The sequence below is a fragment of the Protomyctophum bolini genome (genome assembly GCF_963924005.1).
Source record: "Protomyctophum bolini genome assembly, chromosome: 7".
Lineage (NCBI taxonomy): Eukaryota > Metazoa > Chordata > Actinopteri > Myctophiformes > Myctophidae > Protomyctophum > Protomyctophum bolini.
In genome coordinates, this window is record NC_137868.1 from 50,251,429 (window position 1) to 50,276,319 (window position 24,891).

The 24,891-nt window shown below is 40.3% G+C and overlaps 1 long non-coding RNA gene across 1 annotated transcript; it reads left to right on the forward strand.

Moving 5' to 3' along the window:
* The first annotated feature begins 12,871 nt into the window (after window positions 1-12,871).
* On the forward strand, window positions 12,872-23,188 carry LOC308318885. Its single transcript, XR_013964382.1, has 3 exons — window positions 12,872-12,884; window positions 20,861-20,885; window positions 21,777-23,188. It is a non-coding gene; the product is annotated as an uncharacterized lncRNA (long non-coding RNA).
* The last annotated feature ends 1,703 nt before the right edge of the window (window positions 23,189-24,891 follow it).

Here is a 24,891-nt window from a genome sequence, read left to right on the forward strand (position 1 = left end):
GATGTCACAATGTTATGGGACAATATAATGATCACAATTTACCTCTAAATATGTAGTCGTTAACTAATCAAGAATTTACTTACTGTATATTTACTTACCGTTAAATATATGTAGTATTGAACTACCTAATAATTAACGTACTTACCGTTAAATATAAGTAGTCTCTAAATAAGAATGAACCAACTTACCCCAATATATGAAGTCACTGGTGGCAGACCTGGTGACAAAAAAATAAAAAAAAATCAGGCTATTTTGACAACTCATTGACTGTGATAACAGTGGAAAAGTACAATTGGAGTGAAGCAATAAATAAACATGAAGATAGTATAAATAGTATAAATGTTAAGTAAACCACAGAATGGAAGAGATCTGCAGTGACACTCATATTATCCGAAATAGGCAAAATTATAATAGCAATGTGGTATAATTTTAGGACAACTTCAAAAAGACATTTTATTTTGACTACTAAAAAAAATTGTTCACACAACACCTGATTAAAACAAAAAAAAACAAAATATCCAAAAAATCAGGTTGTATTTTGACTACTAAAAAAATTGATCGCACAACACCTGATACAATTTTTAAAAAAATATAATTTAAAAAAATATATATATTCATATATAATTTTTTTTCAAAACATTTTTTAAATATATATATATATATATATTTTTTAAATAAAAATAAAATGTTTTTTGTTTTTTATCAGGTGTTGTGTGATTAATTTTTTTAGTAGTCAAAATAACCTGGCTTTTTAAGTGGTCCTAAAATTATACCACATTGCTATTATAATTTTGCCTATTTCGGTTAACAAAATAGGATGTCATGTGATTTTTTCCCCACACAATATATATACAGGCATGCAAACAGGCCCAAAGTGAAAAAGGTGACAGTGTGCGGGGCCCGACGCATTGCCACGGTAAACCACAGAATGGAAGAGATCTGCAGTGACACTCATATTATCCACTTAAAAAGCCAGGTTATTTTGACTACTAAAAAAATTAATCACACAACACCTGATAAAAACAAAAAACATTTTATTTTTATTTAAAAAAAATATATATATATATATATATTTAAAAAATGTTTTGAAAAAAAATCTATATGAATATATATATATTTTTTAAATTCTATTTAAAAAAAAAATGTATCAGGTGTTGTGTGATCAATTTTTTTAGTAGTCAAAATACAACCTGATTTTTTGGATATTTTTTTAATGTTTTTTTTTTTGTTTTAATCAGGTGTTGTGTGAACAATTTTTTTTAGTAGTCAAAATAAAATGTCTTTTTGAAGTTGTCCTAAAATTATACCACATTGCTATTATAATTTTGCCTATTTCGGTTAACAAAATAGGATGTCATGTGATTTTTTCCCCCACACAATATATATACAGGCATGCAAACAGGCCCAAAGTGAAAAAGGTGACAGTGTGCGGGGCCCGACGCATTGCCACGGTAAACCACAGAATGAAAGAGATCTGCAGTGACACTCATATTATCCACTTAAAAAGCCAGGTTATTTTGACTACTAAAAAAATTAATCACACAACACCTGATAAAAAAAAAACATTTTATTTTTATTTAAAAAATATATATATATATATATATATATATTTAAAAAATGTTTTGAAAAAAAATCTATATGAATATATATATATTTTTTAAATTCTATTTTTAATTTTTTTTTATCAGGTGTTGTGTGATCAATTTTTTTAGTAGTCAAAATACAACCTGATTTTTTGGATATTTTTTTAATATATATTTTTTTGTTTTAATCAGGTGTTGTGTGAACAATTTTTTTTAGCAGTCAAAATAAAATGTCTTTTTGAAGTTGTCCTAAAATTATACCACATTGCTATTATAATTTTGCCTATTTCGGTTAACAAAATAGGATGTCATGTGATTTTTTCCCCACACAATATATATACAGGCATGCAAACAGGCCCAAAGTGAAAAAGGTGACAGTGTGCGGGGCCCGACGCATTGCCACGGTAAACCACAGAATGAAAGAGATCTGCAGTGACACTCATATTATCCACTTAAAAAGCCAGGTTATTTTGACTACTAAAAAAATTAATCACACAACACCTGATAAAAAAAAAACATTTTATTTTTATTTAAAAAAAAAATATATATATATATATATATATTTAAAAAATGTTTTGAAAAAAAATCTATATGAATATATATTTTTTTTTAAATTCTATTTTAAATTTTTTTTATCAGGTGTTGTGTGATCAATTTTTTTAGTAGTCAAAATACAACCTGATTTTTTGGATATTTTTTTAATATTTTTTTTTTTGTTTTAATCAGGTGTTGTGTGAACAATTTTTTTTAGCAGTCAAAATAAAATGTCTTTTTGAAGTTGTCCTAAAATTATACCACATTGCTATTATAATTTTGCCTATTTCGGTTAACAAAATAGGATGTCATGTGATTTTTTGGGGGGGGGGGGTCGGTCGTATAGTCATCAGCACAAAACTATTACTCTCAGTATGTAGAAAGATGTTCAAATTAATGACTTCCTGTACTGTCAGGGACAGGGATACAGCCAGAGACACAACCAGGGACACAGCCAGAGACACAGGAACACAGCTAGGGACACAGCCAGGTACAAACCCAGGGACACAGCCAGGAACACAAGGACACAGCCAGGTACACAGCCAGGTTCAGACTCAAGGACAGACTCAATGACACAGGGACAGACCCAATGACACAGGGACACAGCCAGGGACAGACTCAATGACACAGGGACACAGCCAGGTACAAACCCAATGACACAGCCAGGGTCAAACCCAATGACACAGGGACACATGGACACCGCCAGCAACAACACGCCGGCAACAACCCGAAAGAGTGAATGCAGCTAAAGCAGCTGCCGTACAACATGGACCTCGCGTCAGTGTGCCACATGTTCACAGTACAGTGTGTGAGTCATCATATGGTGTGTGTGTGTGCACAAGCAGTATAATTCTATTTCCCTGTCCCACCACGGATTCAAAGTAACCAGTGACTGTGTGCTTACACTACAATACTAGCTGTTGAAATATAGCAGATCCACAAGCTCAGTAGGGATACAGCCAGAGACACAACCAGGGACACAGCCAGGGACACAACCAGGGACACAGCCAGGTACAAACACAGGGACACAGCTAGGGACACAGCCAGGAACACAGCCAGGTACACAGGGACACAACCAGGGACACAGCCAGGTTCAGACCCAAGGACAGACTCAATGACACAGGGACAGACCCAATGACACAGGGACACAGCCAGGGACAGACTCAATGACACAGGGACACAGCCTGGTACAAACCCAATGACACAGCCAGGGTCAAACCCAATGACACAGGGACACAATCAGGGACACATGGACACCGCCAGCAACAACACGCCGGCAACAACCCGAAAGAGTGAATGCAGCTAAAGCAGCTGCCGTACAACATGGACCTCGCGTCAGTGTGCCACATGTTCACAGTACAGTGTGTGAGTCATCATATGGTGTGTGTGTGTGCACAAGCAGTATAATTCTATTTCCCTGTCCCACCACGGATTCAAAGTAACCAGTGACTGTGTGCTTACACTACAATACTAGCTGTTGAAATATAGCAGATCCACAAGCTCAGTAGGGATACAGCCAGAGACACAACCAGGGACACAGCCAGGGACACAACCAGGGACACAGCCAGGTACAAACACAGGGACACAGCTAGGGACACAGCCAGGAACACAGCCAGGTACACAGGGACACAACCAGGGACACAGCCAGGTTCAGACCCAAGGACAGACTCAATGACACAGGGACAGACCCAATGACACAGGGACACAGCCAGGGACAGACTCAATGACACAGGGACACAGCCAGGTACAAACCCAATGACACAGCCAGGGTCAAACCCAATGACACAGGGACACAATCAGGGACACATGGACACCGCCAGCAACAACACGCCGGCAACAACCCGAAAGAGTGAATGCAGCTAAAGCAGCTGCCGTACAACATGGACCTCGCGTCAGTGTGCCACATGTTCACAGTACAGTGTGTGAGTCATCATATGGTGTGTGTGTGTGCACAAGCAGTATAATTCTATTTCCCTGTCCCATCACGGATTCAAAGTAACCAGTGACTGTGTGCTTACACTACAATACTAGCTGTTGAAATATAGCAGATCCACAAGCTCAGTAGGGATACAGCCAGAGACACAACCAGGGACACAGCCAGGGACACAACCAGGGACACAGCCAGGTACAAACACAGGGACACAGCTAGGGACACAGCCAGGAACACAGGGACACAACCAGGGACACAGCCAGGTTCAGACCCAAGGACAGACTCAATGACACAGGGACAGACCCAATGACACAGGGACACAGCCAGGGACAGACTCAATGACACAGGGACACAGCCAGGTACAAACCCAATGACACAGCCAGGGTCAAACCCAATGACACAGGGACACAATCAGGGACACATGGACACCGCCAGCAACAACACGCCGGCAACAACCCGAAAGAGTGAATGCTGCCGTACAGCTGCCGTACAACATGGACCTCGCGTCAGTGTGCCACATGTTCACAGTACAGTGTGTGAGTCATCATATGGTGTGTGTGTGTGTGCACAAGCAGTATAATTCTATTTCCCTGTCCCACCACGGATTCAAAGTAACCAGTGACTGTGTGCTTACACTACAATACTAGCTGTTGAAATATAGCAGATCCACAAGCTCAGTAGGGATACAGCCAGAGACACAACCAGGGACACAGCCAGGGACACAGCCAGGGACACAGCCAGGTACAAACACAGGGACACAGCTAGGGACACAGCCAGGAACACAGCCAGGTACACAGGGACACAACCAGGGACACAGCCAGGTTCAGACCCAAGGACAGACTCAATGACACAGGGACAGACCCAATGACACAGGGACACAGCCAGGGACAGACTCAATGACACAGGGACACAGCCAGGTACAAACCCAATGACACAGCCAGGGTCAAACCCAATGACACAGGGACACAATCAGGGACTACAATACTAGCTGTTGAAATATAGCAGATCTACAAGCTTGTAGATATGCTCATTTTGACATCAATCTGGTCAATATAGAGTTCCCGTTCATCCATGCGTGTTGTGTATACGTCAGGACTCAAATGTTAAAACAATGTGACAAAAACAAACCTGAGTGTGGGTTCACTACAGACAGTAGACCAGGACAGGACGGGACGGGACCAAGATCAATCTGTAGATGTCTGTCAGCAGCTGTGAATTGTCAAGGAAAAAATGTTTTAGGCAAGTGAAGTGGGTGTTTATTACCAATCCTTGGCATGTGCCATAGGATGTTAATGGTACCCAAGTATTAAAGAATAGGCAAAAATAGCCGATCTACAAGCGCACATGTAGCAGTATAGACAGGAAACAAACAGACCCTATTACATAACATTGTGGACATACCTAGAGGCAGTGACAAACCAGTCAGGTGACCACAGCGTGTGGTGACGTGACGGCTACTTCCAACGGAAATGGGATGTCCACACACACCTGTAATTATGGACAGTAATTTAGTACCAGGGACACTATATGAGTGCTCAGTACATTACATAACATTGTGGACATACCTAGAGGCAGTGACAAACCAGTCAGGTGACCACAGCGTGTTAATTTAGTACCAGGGACACTATATGAGTGCTCAGTACTGCAGTGGTTGTCAAAGTGGGGTCCAGGGACCCCCAGGGGTAATTCTTTTCTTAGTTATAACCAGGGGGTCCCCAGCTAAATTATATATAGATAGGAACCAAATGGACCATTATGTCTGAAATTAGCCTCATGCTTTTGCTTATTCGTTCTAAATGTCTGTATTTACAAAATAAATGACTCACTTCTGGCGCGGTACCAACGGGAACAAATAGATACTACCGCGGACCCCCTCCGCCCGCGGACCCCCTCCGCCCCGCGGCCAAGATCACACACTCAGTACTGCAGTGGTTGTCAAAGTGGGGTCCAGGGACCCCCAGGGGTAATTATTGTCTTAGTTAGAACCAGGGGGTCCCCAGCTAAATTATATATTAGGAACCAAATGGACCATTATGTGTGAAATTAGCCTCACGCTTTTGCTTATTCGTTCTAAATGTCTGTATTTACAAAATAAATGACTCACTTCTGGCACGGTACCAACGGGAACAAATAGATAATAATAATAATAATAATAAAGTGTTACAATTACAAGAGTCTAGTTGCACACTAACTACCGCGGACCCCCTCCGCCCGTCTGGTTGCACACTAACTACCGCGGACCCCCTCCGCCCGCGGACCCCCTCCGGCCCGCGCCCAAGATCACACACGGCAAGAGTTCACCAACATATCCCTTCCATGCACATTTTTGTCCTATATTTACTACAGTACGGCTGACAGTCACTGTCGGCGTTAAGCAGCTCACTGCTGGTAAAGCAGCAGTGCGGGCGGCGTTAGGTAAGCTAACGCCGGCCGGCGTTAGCTAGCCAAATATAGCATGCCGGCTAGCTAACAATGCTATTGCATGGAGGAAGGACAAAGAAGCATGAATGGAATAGCATGAAATATGAACCGGCCGGCGTTAGCTAGCCGGCATGCTATTGCATGGAGGACCGCGGACCCCCTCCGCCCGCGGACCCCCTCCGGCCCGCGCCCAAGATCACACACGGCAAGGGTTCACCAACATATCCCTTCCATGCACATTTTAGTCCTATATTTACTACAGTACGGCTGACAGTCACTGTCGGCGTTAAGCAGCTCACAGTGCGGGCGGCGTTAGGTAAGCTAACGCCGGCCGGCGTTATCTAGCCAAATATAGCATGCCGGCTAGCTAACAATGCTATTGCATGGAGGAAGGACAAAGAAGCATGAATGGAATAGCATGAAATATGAACCGGCCGGCGTTAGCTAGCCGGCATGCTATTGCATGGAGGACAAAGAAGCCGTGTTTGTTTACAATAAAAATATATGAATGGAATAGCATGACATGGCTAATTTTTGTGTATTTGGAATGTACTTTGGCTGGGCATTTACGGTAAAATAAAATAAAATAAGAATGGAGTTCAAACATACCTGGAAATGTCCTGTAAACGGGGAAAACACACCCAAAAAAAGGCAACAGCAGGGAAAGAAACAATAGACCTACTACTAATCCAGAGTAGATACGATACAAATACAAAAAAGACAAAAGCACACCAAAAAAATTATACCGGAGTAGATAAAACAATCGCTTAATTAAGTAACTTTCGCTCAGGAAACAGTACTGGTTAGCTCTGTGTCTTAGAGGGAAGTAGGAAGAGGATTCGTTTGAAGCCTCACACCATAGCAATTCGGCCAATAGGAAAGCAGGCACGTCAGCAGATGAGTGGACCAGCGACGTCGTGTGCGTGGCGGCCATCTTAGATGTAGTTTTTGTAAGAACCATAACTGTGTGATTTTGCAACCGATTTTCAAATGGTTTCGTTTGTTATAAACGACAAAGACGTCCGCATTGCTTTTAGAACTTGGTTGATTGAACCACCCCGGACATGTGATTCAAATTTGGGATGGATTGGACATTCCGTTTGTGATTTATGGCATTTTTGGTGATATATAGGCCCCTTCTACTAACTTTGGAAGATGATTCCGGCCGAACGATACGCACTACCAAAATTCTGAAGTTAGTATTTTAATCGGATGGGTCCAGAGATCACGTGTACAGATTTCTGTGAGATTTGGACAAAATCTGTAGGAGGAAAAGCAAAAAGTGTGTTTTGGACAAAATTCAAAATGGCGGAAAATCCATCATGGCGGAAATGGGCGTGGCCTATATGGGGAGATGCGTCATGACCCAAGGAATCCAGGGAAAAAATAATTTTGATTTTACGACATACGGTTGAAGAGTTATGAGCCAAAAGGTAAAGTGGGCTGTTATAGCGCCACCATGAGGCCGACCTAAAAAATTATATTTTTAATTAATTTTAGTGATAATTAGGAAATATTCCTCCAAGTTTTGTAACTATAGTGCTTACAGTCTCAGAGGGAAAAATACTTGAATGTGATTTTTTGCATTTTTCCATTGAAGTCAATGGGATAATTTAATTCACTAATAAATTCATATCAATTAAACTATACAACATTTCTCTTAGCAAAGTACACGCCATCGATTCCCGATTTTTCCGGTCAATTTGACATATGGCTCAAGTGCGTACAGTCAAAACTGAGGGAGGGGTAGTGCGTCAAAATAAAGACTAGTGGAAGAAAAAAAATAACTAGAAAGCAGTTCCCTACAGAAACTGCGTGGGCTCGCCAAAAGACGCAATGTATATAATGTACAGTAGAAAATGTATTAAAGCTGAAGGAAAAGTAAAAATCACACCTGTGTGAACCAAGTGGTGCAATTCCCTCCCCCCCCCCCCCCCGCCCCCCCCCTCTCTCTCTCTCTCTCTCTCTCTCTCTCTCTCTCTCTCTCTCTCTCATTAGAGACACAGCACTACCCCTCTCTCTGTTTCTGGCGCCCCCTTCTGGTATAAATAAGTAACTACTCAGGCTCATGGACACAGGTACACAGGTACACACACACGTGTGTACACGGACAAAGCTGGATGTAGAAGTGGTTGCACCACTTAAAAAAAAAGTTAGTTTTTTTTAATAAGTAAAAAAAAAAAGTTAAAGTTTTTTCTTAAGTAAAAAAAAAAAAAGTTAAGTTTTTTCTTAAGTAAAAAAAAAAGTTAGTTTTTTTTCATAAGTAAAAAAAAAAAAGGTTAAAGTTTTTTTTTTTTAAGTTTGCATTTTTTTCAAAAAAATTCATTTTTTTCAAAAAAATTCATTTTTTTCAAAAAAAATCATTTTTTTTCAAAGAAATACTTTTTTTTCAAAAAAATACTTCTTTTTCAAAAAAATACTTCTTTTTCAAAAAAATACTTTTTTTCAAAAAATTACTTTTATTTTTATTTTTTTGCGTGCGTGCGTGCGTGCGTGCGTGCGTGCGTGCGCTTGCGAGAGCTGTGTAAAGGCCAGCCAATAGGAAGACAGGGTGTGTGTGTGCGCGTGTGCGTGCTCTTGCGAGAGCTGTGTAAAGGCCAGCCAATTGCACAAATAGCAGACCTACAAGCTCACAAGGTATCGCAGAGCAACTCATTGAGATCTTGTAACTTTAATGTCAGCCCTGTAATTAAGCCCTTATATGTCTCAGCTGTGGACGTAAAAGACTTCCAAGTTCTATGCCAGTACTATGACTGGGAGATTAGAATGGTTCTGAATGGGGGAAAACTATGCCCGAACAAATTGCTCTATCGCAAAAAGTAAAAGTCGAATGCAAATATTTTTTTCGCTGTGAGTGGCCTGAGATATTGACGTACACCATGTGCGATTGTGGTGTTGGTACGATTGAAAATGTGGTTATAAGAGCGAGTTAAGAATTGTCTGCGCGATAATATCCTCGTAAGAATTATACAATGGAGGTCAATGAGCAGATTTACTGTTTTTGTGTCACTTAAAAGGCCGTAGTTCACATTCTGTATGTCTCTGTGCTTTGGTGGTCACATTGTGTGAAAGAGGACATGTGTGGCTACAAAATGACCAAAGAACATGCGTGTAAAATGAATACTTTGGCCGGGACGACAATTTGTTTGGTAAATTTTCAAGGAAAGAATTTCAGTCTCCACACTCTAGTCAAAGAAGGCCCGCACTCTAAAATGGCACTAATTACGCGAAACGGCCTGCGATTGAACTGCGATTTCGGAAAAACCGTTTAACGTATTCGAATACGGTTTGAACCACGAAAAAGTCCAGAGTCGTGTGAGCGTTCTAAAGTTTAAATCACGTTTCTACGACAAAGTATGCCAGAGTAATGAGGCTGCAAAAGTGAGGTTGATTTAGAGATAAATCCCATACAAAGTCAATGGCAGGAAAAAACTATAAATAAAGTTAAATATTTGAAAAAGTATAAACTTTTTCAAAAAAACTTTTTCACCAATGAAAGTTCAAAGATAGATGAACATTATAAAGTTTGAATGAAGTTTCAAAGTGAAAGTATGACGGAGTAATAAGAGCTCAAAAAAGTTAACTGTGAAAAATGGGACCTTTCTTCCATCGACTCTCATTATAAAGGATGTTAAAAAAAGTTTAAAAGTTAAAAAGTATAAAAAGTATAAAACTTTGTAAAAATAAAAATACAAGCAAGCATAACTGCAAAGAGCTGAACAGTTTGAAGTTTGAACTAAAATTCTAGCATAAAGTATGTGGAAGTAGTAGGTGACCGAAAAAAGTGGCGGAAATTGGAATAACGAATAAATATAGACTGTGGATAACTATTGTGTGCTCGCTGTGGCGAGCCCACAACTAGAAAGGCAGTTCCTGTAGAAACTGCGTGGGCTCGCATAAATTGCAATGTATAAAGTTTTTGCCGTGTCAAGTTTGAAACTCGGGGACCGGAGTAATAGTGTTCCCATTGGTGGTCTAAATCCATAATCAAACTTTCTGGACTGTAGCATATTGTAAACAAAAGTAGAAAATGCATTAAAGCTGAAGTAAAAGTTAAAAAAAGTATGAACATTTGTAAAAACTATAGTTTAAGCATGAATAACTGCATAAAGTGGAATAAAGTATGTGGAAGTAGTATGATGCCCAAAAAGTGGCAGAATAAAGTAAGTAAAGTATTACTGTCTACTAATGATTTGTAATGTATGAATAATGCTTTACAATGTATTCTTGATTAATTAGGAAAAGGTAAAAAGAAAAAATACATCAATGGATATGAAAGCATGAATGAGCAGAAATTGTATTAAAAATCATACTTTTACATTTAAAAAAGGGTCAAATAGCATATAGGCCTATCTTTAAAAGCATAAACACAATGATTATTGATTTTTCTTTGTGTTTTTATTATAACAAATTTAAATGTAAAAAAATAAATAATCTTAAAAAAAAAAAGTTTTTCTTTTTAAGTTAAAAAAAAAGTTTAAGTTTTTTATTTTTAAGTTTTATTTTTTAAGTTATAGCTGTGTAAATGCCAGGCAATAGGAAGACAGAGGGGTGGGGCTTAAGCAATTACAGCGTGCTCCTATTGGTGGTCTAAGTCCATGGAACAAGTTTCAAGACTGTAGCATGCTACAAACAAAAGATATAGCTGTGTAAAAGCCAGCCAATAGGAAGACAGAGGGGCGGGGCTTAAGCAATTAAGCCATTAAAGCTTGTTCCTCTTGATGGTCTACGTCCATGTACCAAAGTTTAAGGCTGTAGCATGTTGTGAACGAAAGTTAGAGCTGTGTAAAGGCCAGCCAATAGGAAGACAGAGGGGCGGGGCTTAAGCAATTAAGCAATGATAGCGTGCTCCTATTGGTGGTCTAAGTCCATGGAGCAAGTTTCAAGACTGTAGCATGCTGCAAACAAAAGATATAGCTGTGTAAAGGCCAGCCAATAGGAAGACAGAGGGCTGGGCTTAAGTAATTAACCAATTGCAGCATGCTCCTATTGGTGGTCTAAGTCCATGGAGCAAGTTTCAAGTCTGTAGCATGCTGCAAACAAAAGTTATAGCTGTGTAAAGGCCAGCCAATAGGAATACAGAGGGGCGGGGCTTAAGCAATTAAGCCATTACATTTTTGTGGAACACTGTACCAATAAAGAAATAGACTCCTTCATAACCGCTCTCAAAGAGCACTTAGAGCAGTTACAGTGGGCTGCTATTTAAAACTGGCCCTGCTAAAAAAGCCAATTTTTCCACACTGTAGGCCTCCACATTTCTTCCCATTTTGAGGGACGATAGCCCCTCCTATGCCCAGGTTAGTGTGTTTGTGTGTACCCCATAGCGATTATTTGATTGGCTGAGTAGGGAATGTGTACCGCAAAATTTGTGATAATGGGCTTGGCACGGAATGTGATGATGTGTGATGATAAGAGCGCCTCTCACTTCACACTAAGTGTGATTTTTTCATCTTTCATCAACTGTAATATATAGGCTATTATCAGCTAACAGCCTATAATAGCTGACAATGACGTTATATATTCCCTTCTTCTCTGGAATCCTGCCTCAAAGCAGCAGAAAACTGTCGTTCCCTAGCTGGCCTGATGTCATCGCTAGGGACACATGCATGAGTAAGCAGGAACTGGGCATGGACCGGAAAGTCTGGCGTGGCTGTGTGTGTGTGTGTGTGTGTGTGTGTGTGTGTGTGTGTGTGTGTGTGTGGCTGTGTGTGTGTGTGTGTGTGTGTGTGTGTGTGTGTGTGTGTGTGTGTGTGTGTGTGTGTGTGTGTGTGTGTGTGTGCGTGCGTGCGTGCGTGCGTGAGTCTCTGTGTCACAGGCACGTGCAGATGGGGGTGGGGTTTTTCTTTTTTTTTGGCCACATAACTAAGGGGGCATGTGATGTGGGGGGCCAATACAAGCTTGTGTTAGGGCCAATTAGGGCTTGTGTGGGGGGCAATAAGGGCTTATGTGGGGGGCCAATGGTTCAAGACGAACATTTGACAAGTAATGATAATTCCACTATCATAATGAATTATCTTTTAATCTGCCATCAGTCAGTTTTAGTTTCAGACTCATGAGAACATATTGCTTATTTTACTGTCCAATGACACAAGGGACGGACTACCCCCAAAAATCGGCGCACAAGTGTGATTTTTTCATATAATTGTATATTTGTACAAATGTTCTGATATGAATTGAAAATAAAGGACCTTAATGTAAATTATAATTATAATTATAATAATTATTATTATTATTATTATTATTAGTAGTAGTAGCCTACAGTAGCCTACAGTAGTAAGTGCTGGGTTATCAAATAATAACAATAAGTCAATTTGTCATGTCTTCATGCAAATGTCAGAGACGGAACGTTTTGCAAGCACATGCGGACCGCTTTTACTGCAACACCACACCACTTCCTGTTTGGAAAACTGCCACTGGTAAGTAACGTCCCAGCTCTGTTGTGTACAGTACATATTATATTAATTTAACACCTAAATGAACACATTGCGTTTGTCCCAGTTCATTACTTTGTTAAACAACAGACCCGAAACCATTACTTGTCTTTGTCCCGTTGTTTTAGGTCCGTTTTTGCTCTCATTTGTCATGCTATTTATTTTGAGTTTATTTTGCTAACAATTAGCTACCAGGCTAATTAGCTCCCCGCCGTCATAAGAGGAACACACAAACACTGCGTGTTGCTGACTGTTATGACGTTGAGTCATACATGTCTATAAATTAATTGTATTAAACGGGTTTTAATCTGTGAAGTAGTTTTCATGTCATTAACTAATAGCTAACACAGTAGCCTTTTGCTAGCAGTGTTTTTTTTCCTCCCAGTACGACAGTCATTAATGATGTGATGTCACGTGACACATGTGCACAGAAAAGCTATAGCAGTGGTTCCCAAAGTGGGGTCCGTGGACCCCTAGAGCAGGGATACTCAAATAGATTTACCTGTGGGCCACATTACAAAAATGGCAAGGGGCCAGGGGCCAGTAGATAAAATTACGACATTAATGATACTTGATAACTTCTCTCTTTCAATTGCTTTATTTTCGCAAAATGTATCAAAGTACATTGTGCATGCACACAATATGTAAATAAATAAATGTGTTACATTTTCTTGCATAAACACAAAGAGCTGTTTCCATAACTGCACAAATTATTGCACATAACATAAGTAGCTGTTATAATAACATAACATGAGTATCTCTTTGCCTGCCTGCCTGTCTGTCTGTCTGTCCATGAGCAATCTGAGAATCCCATCGTCAAATATTCGGGAAAACAGCGCCTCCGCTGTTGTTCCTCGAAATTAGACTCTGGGGGCAACGTCTGTTTAGAATTTCGATCAACCGGAAAAGGCCCTTGCTTTTCCGCCGAGTTCCACTACTACCGCTGTGTCGCACAGTTTTCATTCCTACTTTCAACCATTCCTTTGCGGAACAAAACATGGATGTAACGGAGGAGGACATTTTTGCTTGTGTGCTAAGGAGAGTTGCTGTTCTACACAATGTTGAACATATCAAACCGCTTCAGCACATTTGTTTGAAATATTTAATCGATCGACGAGATGTTTTATTATGTTTACCTACTGGTTTTGGAAAAAGCCTCGTATATCAAGCTTGGCCAACGGTGTGTTCCCTACTTTCCGAAGCCTTTCCAGAGAGATGGCTAAAGGACGCTATCGTTTTAGTTATATGCCCACTAATTCTATAATGGAAGAGCAAGTGAAAATGTTGACGGAGCGAGGCATTTCTGCAGCATATGCTGGGCAGAATGCATCTACAGACTCTGAAAACATGCCGTTTATTAACATTTAATCATAATAATGCTAGAAAATACAATTTAACCATGTGTACTACTACTTATGCATGTTGCATCATGGCATGCAGAAAAACAGCCAGCTTTAAACTCACGAGTCACAATGCATCTCAGTGCTATAGTATTGTGACCTTATAGATCACCCATTTTGATCAAGTGCTGAGTATTTAAGGGATTAGTGTCTAAAATAAAATACACTGAATGTACTTTTAGTACTGTCAAACGATCATATGGACCCAACCATCCATTAAATCAAGTTTATTATAAATATGCAACACAATTTGAAATTTAGACAATAAATGTAGCTAATTTAAGAGGATTTATATTCATTGATTACACTAGATAATGGGTCCTTGTTGACCTGTAAAACGTAATGGACCCCTTCTCAAAGTTTAAAGCAAAAATATAGATAATACCACGTCTGAAAGGCTTTGTATCCTAATGTGATTTGTGAAACAGTGTGAAAAGGAGCCCCCGCGGTTTCCAAATCAATTCACTTTCAGATTGAACACTAAACCAAAGCTTTTATAACTTTAATTTGTACTGCAAAATACATTTGTTTTACGTCCGTTATATTTGTACGTCACGGACTGTTCTGAAGTTGCTTAAATAAAGGGGTCATTTGTTGGGAAACGTAAATATTAGCACACAACACAATTAACGCATTTGATTGAAGTTACACTTAATCATAACCAACGCTTTTATTCATACTTTGTACTGTACACAGTTTACATTACATTTAGTTTGACGGAGTTTACACTTATTTGTTCAACATAGGACAACATTAGATAGCACTTCCCCGTTTTTTTTTAGGTGAGATGGAGATGCAGTTGCACAACGCTTATGTCTAGCATTGTTTCGGTCATAGGCTACAGTTCTTTGACCGAATCGCCAACCTTTTCCAAAATTTCTTTGGTGCGCGAATATTTCATCAACAATTGTTTGCAGCTTAAGCAAATCGATTTCAGTGGATCGTCTGCAACAACAGGTTCTTCGGTTATAGCTTCCAAACTAGTCTCCAATCCCTGATTTGTGAATAAATTAAATACTTGTCCTTTTACTCCATACTTTAAATAATCTCCACAAACTCTACATACATTCGTAATAGGTTTATTTGGTGTTGTTTGTTGACCAGAGGAAGCCATGTTCAATAATAATGGAAGCGTGTAGGTTTGCTTCCAGTGGGACGAAATGTCCTCGCTGCACACACATGTAAATCCCGCCCACTAAATGTGATTGGGTGATTGCGCGGCTGACTTCCTGGACTACAGCGTCCATACTTGTAGGCCAGTGATACGTTTCTTTCTACTGCTTGCCGACAGACTAGTTGACGCGAGGCAACAGTCTGTCTTGAGAGACTAGTCCATGAGTAGTTATTTGTCTGTCTGTCAATGAGTAGCTGTCTGCCTGCCTGCCTGTCCAATTGTCCATGAGTAGCTGTCTGTCTGCCTGTCTGAGTAGCTGCCTGCCTAATTGTCCATGAGTAGCTGTCTGTCTGCCTGTCTATGAGTTGCTGTCTGCCTGCCTGCCTAATTGTCCATGAGTAGCTGTCTGTCTGCCTGTCTATGAGTAGCTGTCTGCCTGCCTGCCCAATTGTCCATGAGTAGCTGTCTGTCTGTCTATGAGTAGCTGTCTGCCTTCCTGCCTGTCCAATTGTCCATGAGTAGCTGTCTGTCTGCCTGTCTATGAGTAGCTGTCTGCCTGTCCAATTCTCCATGAGTAGCTGTCTGTCTGCCTGTCTATGAGTAGCTGTCTGCCTGCCTGCCTGTCCAATTCTCCATGAGTAGCTGTCTGTCTGCCTGTCTGAGTAGCTGTCTGCCTGCCTGCCTAATTGTCCATGAGTAGCTGTCTGTCTGCCTGTCTATGAGTAGCTGTCTGCCTGCCTGCCTAATTGTTAATGAGTAGCTGTCTGTCTGCCTGTCTATGAGTAGCTGTCTGCCTTCCTGCCTGTCCAATTGTCCATGAGTAGCTGTCTGTCTGTCTATGAGTAGCTGTCTGCCTGCCTGCCCAATTGTCCATGAGTAGCTGTCTGTCTGTCTATGAGTAGCTGTCTGCCTTCCTGCCTGTCCAATTGTCCATGAGTAGCTGTCTGCCTTCCTGCCTGTCCAATTGTCCATGAGTAGCTGTCTGTCTGCCTGTCTATGAGTAGCTGTCTGCCTGCCTGCCTGTCCAATTCTCCATGAGTAGCTGTCTGTCTGCCTGTCTATGAGTAGCTGTCTGCCTGCCTGCCAGCCAGCAAGTTGGTTAACAGAAAATAAATTGTTATGGCTGAGTAAAATAAAATACAATAAACACAATTTGCCTGAAAATAGATTACCCAGCTATGACCTTTTTCATGAAAAAAAATGAGTAGTGATATGGCTGACTGAGTAAAATAAAACAATCTACCTGAAAATAGATAGCTATAAGTGAAGAACTATTAATGGCAGCTGGGTTTCATCATTCAAATAAAATAGAATTCTGTCTATTTCTGTCTATTTCGTTCGAGTAATATTACAACTCTAATAGTATTACTTATAATAATGTAATTAAAGATAACTTCATTCAGATTTATTTATTTTTATTTCATTTTCCAGATTTTTTTTTCTTTTTTTTAGATTTTCATTGGTGGGCCAGTCATAATGGTCCCGCGGGCCTGATGTGGCCCGCGGGCCTGATGTGGCCCGCAGGCCTGAGGTTGAGTATCACTGCCCTAGAGGTCCTTGAGTTGAAGGGGGTCCCCAGCTAAATGATAGTTAGGAACCAAATGGACCCTTATGGGTCTGTAACTATGAGTCTTACAATCCTTTTATATGAATTGGGGGTCCCAGAGATAGAAATGACATTAAATGTAGTTAACCCATTCTGACCTGAGATCAGATTCATACGAGGTTTCCACTGGACACACACTGGTCTGATTAAACCATTCTGACCTGAGATCAGATTCAAAAAAATGTCAGTCGTTCTTTGATTTTTCAAAAAATAGCAGACCTACAAGCTTGTAGCGCGCCACTCGGTGGCGCGCTATGAGCTTGTAGATCTGCTATTTTTCAATAGCTAAAGCATAACATGATGCTGACACCAAAACGGGTTCCCGGTCAGAATGGGTTAATACTTAATATGCATGTCAACTGGGGGTCCTTGAAATTAAACGTGTTCTTATGGTCCAGGGTCCCTGTATCTTTTCAACTGGGGGTCAATTAGTGTCAATTTGGGGACCATGACATCTTGTACATTTGTCATAGCACCTTGTATGTCATGGTTTTATCTAAACTCTGTCTCTCTCTCTCCCCCCCCCCCTCCTTTGCATCACGGTGAGTTGTGAGCTTGTAGATTGGCTAATTTTAAACAATTGAGTACTTTTTACTTTGGTACTATAGCAATATAGACTTTTTACTTGCAACAGTGTTTTTTATATTGGAAATAAACAACTGATTAATTGCTTATTTTGATCTCCTTAATTTTGCAGATGAAATTACTATCCTGCCTACATCTGAGTAAGTATAGATAAATGGGCATGTTGTGTAGTTTATTTTCCAGTTCGGTTACCTGTTCTGTACTTGGGAGGTCGGTACCTTAGGGTCCCTTGAATGTCAATCTACTCTCCATGGGATGCACTGTTACCACTGTCTGCTCACAGACAAATCTAACGTCACTTGAGTGTTGATGAGGTGTTTCAAATATGCAGCAGGTGCAGTAGGAGATTGTGAAAACTTGAAACGTGAATTGGTGACCCAACATCACATTATTCCTCCCTCCCTGTAGAACGCTGTGGCCCCCCTGCTGCCTAATGTTATTATTAGTATTGTAAAAATAGCAGATCTACAAGCTTGCAACACACAGAAAATGTTGCTGATTTGGTCATTTAAGTTTAGCCTTTTATTTGTTATCAGACAGTGTATTCTATACTGTTGAATTAAAAATGCCTACGTACCTACGGTTTTTGAAGATCTTCAAATTATTATTAACCAATTTTGACCTGACATCAGATTCAAAAAATGTCTTCTACATCCTGACAGTTTTCTGAAAAATGTTTCTAGGTCAGTGGTTTTTCAATAATAGCAGACCTACAAGCTCGTAGCGCGCCACTCGGTGGCGCACTATGAGCTTGTAGATCTGCTATTTTTCAATAGCTAAAGCATAACATAATGCCAACACCAAAAGTTCCCGCCACAATGGGTTAAAAAAGAAAATAATGGAAATGAATAAATACTAATTCTGCATGTATAGCAACTACAAACTGAATCATTTCCTCTATCTCCTTCAATCTGCAGATCAAACGACACCACCCTACCTTCTGAGTAAGTATTAACTGTATCAGCCTAATATTTGCAGATAAATGGGTAATGAATGGCCTACCAAACATCACTGGAATCTCGGGGAAAGCTTGCCAATATCGCCTCCCGTTGCCTCCATATTGCCTTCCCTCGAGATCCAGATGGCCCCGAGCCGGAAGACCTTTTGTCTATGGTTTTCTGCTTTTGGTGAAGTGTCGGGTATGGGTGAATAGACCTATGTGCGATTTGCATTCTCTTCCACACTTCACACAGGGCGATACATTGACACAGCATTTTACAGTGAAGATTGGGATCCCAGAGATATAGATTAATTTGGATCAAATGGGGCTCTGTGGCATAATGCATATCAAACTGGGGGTTCCATGAAGTTAAAAAGGTTGAGAATCATTGAACGCTAAACTGTATTGGAATGCCATTGCGTACTGTACAATCCTCACGATTTAACCCAGATGTATGCATCGTCAATCACTGAAAATATATCTACAAGCTCACAATGTGGGATGTGAATGGGTGACATTCAATTTACCATTATTATTACCATTATGTTATTTACCAGCTGATATCACAAATCTACTGAGGTTTACAGGTTTTATTCACATGCATCATGCAGGTAGTACAGGTGCAATACTTTTTTCTCCCAGTGGATTGAATACAAACCATATTTAATGTAAATGTGAAATCAGCGCCTTACTGATTTAATGTGGTTGACGTTTTAGTATTTTAGGATATTAAGTAATAAGGTCAGTGGGGGCACGGAGGCACAGTTGGTAGTGCTGTCGCCTCACAGCTAGAAGGTCCTGGGTTCGATTCCCGCTCGGGGCGCTGTGGGTGCTGGCGGCGTGTTTCCTCCTCCACGTCATCAGTGCCCATACCCGAGGCGGGGTTGGCGAAAGGGCCTTTCTGTGTGGAGTTTGCATGTTCTCCCCGTGTCCCCTAGGGTAGGTACCCTCACAAAAACATGCAGTAATCCTGGTCTCTAAACTGCCTCCCCCTGGCCAGCCGGGGCGCCTGATGGAGGGGAAAGGAACTGGTTGGAATAACGTGTTCCTTCCACGTGCTACGTCCAACCAGGGAAACTCCCCCCTGTCAGGTGTAAAGGAGCAACTTGGACACTAAAGCATGAAGGAAGCATGAGTTAAGTCCGTTGCTCTCCCCAGGTTGGCGGAGGGTGTGTAGAGCCCAGGATCACATTAGATGATTGACACAGGGGTGAAAAATGGGTTACAAAATCGTGGGATAAAAGATATATATAAAAAAAAGTCAGTGATTTTCAAACCTTTTTATTTCAAGGGCCCCAAAAAAAGTATGAAAATATGTGCCAGGAACACAATTTTCTTTTTAAACAGACCTGCATGCTCATTTGCCATTTTCAAATGGCCAAAGTCTGTTGAAGTGCTTACATTTTTATTTTGCTGGGAACCCCCTCAAGGAACCCTGGGGGTTTCCGCAACCCAGACCCCACTTTGAGAACCACTGCCTTAAATTACTTTAATAACTGTCAACCTAGCTTTAAGTGGTCATCACTAATACTCATAAGATGACACCATTCCTGCCTACCCACTTTGTCGCAGAGGATAGCAATGTGTTAGTGATGGCCAATTGAACGATAGGTTGAAACTGTGTGAAGTGTTTAAATTGGAGCAGATTGATTCAATGCAAGCTGTTACAATGTAAGCCATTTAGTTAGAAATATGCAGCAGTGTGCATTGAACTTTACTCCTTTACCAGGAAATGATTAACCCATTTAGACCTGAGGACACATCTCTGTCACCCTATAGCTTTTTTTTTTCCCTGATGAAGGCTTAACCGCCGAAACGTTGGATATTTGTCTTACCTGCTGTCCGAATAAATATTGGTACTCTGGCTATTGGTGTGTGCGGCCACCTTCTTGTTCATTCAAGATCTCCTATACAGTTTTCTCCCGTGCGTCGGCACCGCCACAAGGACTTTGGTGTGCGTAGAGCCTCTTTGTACACCCTATAGCTTTTAACCATGACTATAAACTTTACCTGAAAAATGGCAGATCTACATGCTCTGAGTGCTGCGCTACGAGCTTGTAGCTTGTTTTCTTTAACTCAAATCTTTGCTTCTGGGGGGGTCCCTGCTACAACATATTTTCAGATGGGGTCTGTGGCAAAATACAGATAATTCTCGGGGTCCTTGACATGAAATGGTTTGAGAACCACTGATAAGGTTTTGGAAGACATATTGTAGAATCTGGTGCCAGATCTCAATGGGTTAACAACACAAAAGAAAAATATTCTTTGAACAATTAAGTAATTGCTGATTTTCTCCTTTTCATTCTGCAGACTTAGCTGGTTGCTGTTGACCTACACTTGAGTAAGTATTAGTTATCAACACTGATGATGTTTTTACACAATATTTGTATTCAAGTTGAATATAGGTGCAAGAAGTGATGTCACACACACACACACACACACACACACACAATTTTGACACATAGTAACCACTTAGGCGTTATTCCTAGTATGGACTTTCAGTGGTGAGGTGACCACCGAACTACAACATGACGTCACTGAGCCGCGGTGAAGAGCATACCACGGCCACCGCCTCAGCCCTACTCTCTGTTTTTACTCGCCACCGCTCCACGCTATTTCAGCTCCGGTGGTCACCTCGCCACCGAAAATCCACACTATGAATAGGCCTTTAAGCCCTGTATGATTAGCAAAAATAGCAGACCGACAAGCTCACAACGTGACTTGTGAATTTGTAGCTTTATAGCTTAAAAACATACTTATGTTTATGGTGGAGGGGCAGATGTTTTGGTTAGGGACCCTTTGACCAAATGGCCACATTCTGACCTTGTAGAACTGCTATTTGCAGCACACACTACTGTTGTACGATGGAACACACATTATACTTTAAATATTGAATACTATGGTTGATGTAATTAGCAATTGCATATTCTATACAGTACAGTAACTGACTACATAAGGCTTATTAATCCTGTGGGGAAGATTCTGCTCCAATCTCATGATTTTCAAAAGATCTGATTTTTTTTATTGTAAATCTCAAAGAAAGATGTATAAGCAATGAGATTTTGTAAACTGTTTATGCTAGCAAAGTTTGTGTTGTAACTTTATATATTCCATGAGAGGTGGAGTTAGTTGCTTTAGCAAACAACACAAGGTTTCTTCCCGACAGCAACATTATGCATTTATGTTACTGATATACTTGTATAAATGTGACTATGAATATTCTTTCTTTCAGGTAAACCTTGCGCAGTGAACCCTGGGTTCCAGTGGATCCTGTTTTTCTCTTAATCCAACACCCCAAACCCTTCTATCTCCCTGCTGCCTCTCTGTCTTTTGTCTCTACCTTTTCTCTATCTCGCCCAGAGAAGTCTCAGAGTTGGGAGCAACTCTGAGAGATCTTGCTCTGCTCCCTTAAGCAACCCCTTATACGCAACTTGATACACGTTTTGATGCAACCCTGATATGAAACCTGATACAACCCTGATATGAAACCTTGGATACAGTTTTTCTCTTAATCCAACACCCCAAACCCTTCTATCTCCCTGCTGCCTCTCTGTCTTTTGTCTCTACCTTTTCTCTATCTCGCTCAGAGAAGTCTCAGAGTTGGGAGCAACTCTGAGAGATCTTGCTCTGCTCCCTTAAGCAACCCCTGAAACGCAACTTGATACAAGTTTTGATGCAACCCTGAAACGCAACTTGATGCAACCCTGATATGAAACTTGATACAACTTTTGATGCAACCCTGATATGAAACCTTGAAACCTTGGATACAGCTTTTTGAGACATTTGTATTGCCACACCTTTGAGCCATCTTTGTTTATTCACCTTTTGTTTTGGTTAAACATCCATCCACCTAAACACCATTTCCACATTCCTGAGTGATAGTTTTTACATTCCGTATACATTCATTTTTGAAATTATTTGTTTCTGGCTATCCACTATCTGGATCCGAACGCAGCCTCAACTCGATCAGCTTGGTGTCTGCACTCTACATACTGAACCAGGACCGGACTGCGTACTGGACCAGGATCATCAAAGCAAACACATTTCACAAACTGTTTAGAAATACTCTTAACATTAGTACAGTATATACTCCTAGCAAGGCCAACCTCTCTTTATTGTTCAGCTTCTTTATACATTGTATAGTAAAATATACTTGAGTAAAAATAAATGTATGGTAGTTCAATAGGCTTGTTTAGAATTCTGTTTGATAGTTAAACTATTTGCAGCTCTGACAAGTGGACCTGTCTGTGATCACTCTATTGAACAGCGGTCCATCAACTGAAGTAGCCCAACTGCTATATTAAGTGTATACATTACCAAGATAATTTTCCTAATCATCACTATATTGTTAAGCTATCACTGAATATTTAATCAGCACTACTTGAAGGTTTGTTGCTTGTGCTAACATTTGAGAAACATTTCATTGGTTCAAAACAAAACGGTCATTTCCACATTCCTATACATTTAGTTTAATCTTTGATCAAATACTAAATCTACAAAGGTAGTGTTCATATCTATATTAACTGTCTATACTGCCTTATAGATACACTGATTTAATGAATGACTGGTATTTGTTTGGTGCACTAATCGTTTAGTCTAACATTGCCTGTATTGCATTAAATGCAGCCCGTTTTTTTAAATTAATTGCAAACTTGACCACATTTCCTCTTTTGAACAGTTCTTTAAACTAAACTGCTTATTAATACTGTTGTAGCCTACATTGTTTAGAAAGTGAGATAATACAAGTGGACGTGTGACAAATCACTTGCTTCTGTTTGGTACTATAGTGAATGTCCCTCAGTGATTGAGATTGCATTGTGGTTTTCAGTAGCTCACATCTGGTATATTACCTAGAATTCTGTGAAACTACAGTTGACGTCTGGTCCTATATTACAATTGTTTCATAATTTTCTGGGTGTCTATAGAACAAGTTGCTAGTGAACTGTAGCCTACTGTATCAATCACTACATTCTCTGAAGATATTTGTGAATATCGTAGTCCCTATTAAGTTACCATAAAAACATTGCAAAGCACAAACTTATACGCAATATTTAAGGTTTACCAGTGTGACAAATAGCCTACAAGAACCAAACGTTACCATGCCGAGGAAAGGGAAAAAAAGTCAAGCTAAAAAACAACACTGGTCCAAGTTGAAATTATCTGACGATGTGACACCAGGTCAACAAATGCATGTTCCCCACAGCTGCAATGATGTGAAACCAATGTACTACACTGATGCTGTAAAACATGTTAGTCACAGTGAAGTTGGACATCTGTCGGGGACATCTCATATTCAACACAAAGGCCAATCTGACGAGACGAGAGTTAAAGCATCCCATAGTCAAAACAGCACTAAATACGATGTATTTTCCAGGAATAAGCAGTGTGCCTGTAGTTCTCTAACATTTCTGGCATTCCTTCATGAGGAAGAACACATTACAGCAGCAAACCTGGACCTTGTATTGCAAAAGGGCGACAGCATGTACACAAAGGTCAAGTGTCAGTTAGATGCAAAAGTAAAAAAAACAGCCGATCTACAAGCTCACGAAGGGGGACAGTTACCTAAAACAAAGAAAAAAATTGATTATACTCATCTAGCTACAGATGAACTACCGGACAAAGTGTCTGCCCGCGACCATGACTACCATGTAACAAAGCATCATGATCTTTCCCAGTACGGTTCATTCGGAGATCCTCCATCTAATTATGCAGAAGAGTACCTAGATCTAGAAGCAGGACTTAGCTGTTTGTTAACAGAGGTGAACTATGCATTGCTGGTAATGACTGGTTTAGTAATTGCTGTGTTCAGGAACAGATCAGGAAATTTTGGTTTCTTTGACCCACACTCTAGAAGGCCTGATGGATTACCATATAATGAAGATACTCAACACTTAGGCACTGCTGTAATGATTACATTCACAACATTGAAAGATATGATTGACAGGATTATTGAGTGCCAACTGTTGTTTAAGACGTTACCAACATGCATGTATGAACTCATGCCTGTAGGATTTCACAGTGACGACGTGGATAACAGTGATGTCACTATTGCCGACTCCATTGACCTGTCACCACGAGCTGGAATAGAAATTCCAACAACATCAAACACAGATGTCTACAGCACACACCATGCAAACAGGCAGGCTAAACATTCATTGTCAGAAATGTCTGATGTGATTGTAGGACATTGTACAGAATATCAAACAAGCAAGTGTATTTATGACAGTGCTGTATCACCTATGAGCGAGCAGAAGGATGCTAAAGTGCATTGCCATAAAGACTGTTTATCTAAGAATTTGACACATTATCTTAAAAAGCGTGTAGGACCCATGGGTGAGCAGGAGTTT